Source organism: Miscanthus floridulus, chromosome 7, assembly GCF_019320115.1.
Source record: "Miscanthus floridulus cultivar M001 chromosome 7, ASM1932011v1, whole genome shotgun sequence".
NCBI lineage: Eukaryota > Viridiplantae > Streptophyta > Magnoliopsida > Poales > Poaceae > Miscanthus > Miscanthus floridulus.
The window spans coordinates 119702000-119705281 of NC_089586.1; the positions used below are offsets into that span (position 1 = coordinate 119702000).

A 3282-nucleotide genomic window follows, 5' to 3' on the forward strand; every position below is an offset into this window, starting at 1 on the left:
CCCTTCATTGACATCCAGACACTTGAACCCCTTGTGTATGTTACTGTATCCTAGGAAGACACAACGTTTGGAGCAAAATTGCAACTTGAGAGCGTTATAAGGCCGTAGATTCGGCCAGCATGCGCAGCCAAAAGTACAAAGAGAGGAGTAGTCTGGTGTTTGATGAAACAGATGTTTAAGAGGAGTTTGGTTATTGATAATTTTACTAGGGAGGCGATTAATAAGATAGGTGGCAGTGATGAAAGCTTCATCCCAAAATTTTAAGGGCATAGAAGCATGGGCTAAAAGCGAGAGACCTACTTCAACAATATGGTGATGTTTGCGTTCAGCGGAGCCATTTTGTTGATGTGCATAAGGGCATGAGACATGATGCAAGATGCCAATGCGCTGAAAGAAGGCATTCAACTTTTGATATTCCTCTCCCCAGTCAGTTTGCATAGCGAGAATTTTTCTATCAAATTGGCGTTCAACCATAGCTTGGAATTCATGAAATTTTTAAAAAACTTTAGATTTATGACGAAGCAAATAAATTCATGTAAACTTGCTGAAATCATCAATGAAGCTAACGTAATAACTATTTTTGCCAATAGAAATGGGCGTAGGACTCCATACATCAGAAAACTCAAGTTCTAAGGGACTCAATGAGATACTCGTGGATCTAGGATAGGGTAGCTGATGACTTTTGCCCTTTTGGCAAGCATCACAAAACAGTTTCTTTATTCAAATCGGCAATAAAGGGAATACTATTTTTGCTAAGGACTTGCTGAATGACTGCAAAAGAAGGGTGGCCGAGACGACTATGCCACCTGGACAAAGGAGACTTGACAGCACCAAACGCCCCTTTATTCGATGACATCCTAGACTTCAACGGGTAGAGGCCGCCTTCACATTCCCCTCTAAGGATGGTTTTTTTGTCGCTTGGTCCTTAATCAAAAAATAGTTGGGATAATGTTCAATAAAAGCATGGTTATAGGATGTAAGACGATGAACAGATGCAAGGCTTTTGTTAGCTTCAGGAACATAAAGAACATTGTTTAGGATGAGATTTTGATTTGGGGTACGAACAAAACTTCGACCAATTTGATTGATTCTCATACCAGCGCTATTAGCAGCATAAACCTTATCGTTTCCGTGGTACTTGTCCCTCACGGTGAGCTTCTCCAGCTCTCCTGTGATGTGGTCAGCAGCACCGGTGTCGGTGTACTAGTTGGTGTCGATCCCATATGACGCAGAGGAGGCAGATCAGGATTGCTCTGGTGGGCCGGTGAAGTAAGCGTCAAAATGCTTGAAGCAGCGGAGTCCGGCGTGGCCCTCCTTGCCGTAGAGCTGGCAGATGGGTTTATCGCCATTGTAGTTCTACTGGGGGCTCCCGCTGTTGTTGTTGTTGCCACGGTTGCGACCGCGCCCGCGTCCTCAGCCACCACCGCCATGGTTGAAACCACCACGGCCTCCACGTTTAACAGTGTTAGCGGATGAACCAAATCCACCATGTAGGAGATCCATCCACTGTTCCCAGCTCACTAGCTGGGTGTAGAGCTCGCCCAAAGATAGCGACTCCATGCGCGCCATGACAACCGAGACAATTAGATTAAAATCCATGTCAAGTCCAACTAGTACATAGGAGATGATCTCTTCATCTTCAAGACATTTGCCGGCGGCCGCCATGTCGTCAACAAGAGATTTTATCTTGTTGAAGTAGTCGGCGATTATAGACGAGCCCTTCTGCTCTATGGCCAATGCCATGCGCGTGTTGATGATACGGCCCCGAGACTGGGAAGCCGTCATCTCTGAGATCACTTTCCAGATCTCGATCGATGTGGCGTAATTGAAGAATTGCACCTAGATCTCCTTGGAGATATTGGAGAGCAGATAGTTAACGATCTGCTGGTCCTTCGCAACCCAAGTTTCATACTTAGGGTTGGGATGAGCTCAGTCGGCTTGTCGGCCGCCTTAGGGATCTGCTTCGCCGGCACCATAATGTTGGGCTCGAGATAGTGCGCTATCTGCGCACTATGAAGAGCAGACATCACCTGGGCGCTCCATAGGGGAAAATTCCCTTTGCCCAGCTTCTCGGTGACAGGACAACCGATCAGAGAGAACGATTATTGAAGCGCGGAAGAGGAAGTCATCGAGAATATTGTGGACTAACCTAGCTCTGATTACCATGTGAAAATGGTTGGAACGTTATGCCCTCTTAGGCTCATGGCTTCGTGTTAATATAGCCAGGAAGAGCCCTGGCATGGCGGTACAACTTGTACAACAAGAAAAAACTAACTACTTTGGTAACTCTAGATTACATCACAAGATTACATCAATCAGAAGATACCTATCCTATCTAACCGAAGTCATGATACTTGTTGTCGACAGAATATCATCGGCAGTCCACCGAGGGGTATCCCGCGATGGTAGATTGATCGGCAGAGGAGCGTGTAATCAAGAACAAGAAGGCAACAGAGACACACGAGTTATACAGGTTCAGGCCATCAGTATGACATAATACCTTACTCCTGTGGTCTGTTGGTTTGTATTAGCTATCGTATGATTTGCCATGATTTCGTAGGGGGTCCCTGCCCGCCTTATATAATCCGGGGGCAAGGTTACAAGACGGTTAGATCTAAGAGATAACTGGAAAGTAATAACAGATTACAAGAAACACGGGATCGTGTATATCCTATCAGGCTACGTGACATATTCCGGATATCCTTCCCATGCCTTGCGGGAGGCACCGAGCAGAATCGTGCCCCGCAAGGCTCCTTCTTGTGGGCTAGACCGCCCCTGGAGGCGTAGCCCATGTGGCCTACTATGGGTATCCGGGGTCATACCCCCATAGCTAGTCCCCAAGCGCCTTGTACCCGTTGAGCAATGCCGTCTTGAACTTTCCCGAGCAGGTGCGAACAAAAACCGAGTTGTCCAGATCATGGTCCGACCACCATAACGAATTGCCGATCAGTTGTGAGCAGTTGTCGAGCAGCGTGCACCATCACCGACCAGTGTGTTCCGAGCATGGCTTGTCATAAGGGTGTGAGGAGCTCAATTTCAGAATTGAAAATTCCCGCGTGGTAAAATGAAGTGTGCCCACTTAGAGTCCGACCACGAGGTTAAAGAAACCTTGGTTTAACTTTTAGAGGCTCAGAGTCTTTCAGAAAATACAAACACATTCGCCGTGAGGTGAAGTGTGCCCACTTAGTCCCTGAGCCTGACAGTAGGTGATGTAGTCAGGTGGTGCCAGGCTCAGAAAATATTGAACTAGCCGAGCAGGTTACCAGTCCCCGAGCGTAGCCT

At 47.0% G+C, this 3282-nt stretch overlaps 1 non-coding gene across 1 annotated transcript; it reads right to left on the reverse strand.

Moving 5' to 3' along the window:
- Nucleotides 1-1510: 1510 nt before the first annotated feature.
- LOC136468283 (small nucleolar RNA Z247) lies at nucleotides 1511-1647 on the reverse strand. The gene has a single exon (XR_010761799.1). It is a non-coding gene; the product is annotated as a small nucleolar RNA Z247 (small nucleolar RNA).
- Nucleotides 1648-3282: the final 1635 nt, after the last annotated feature.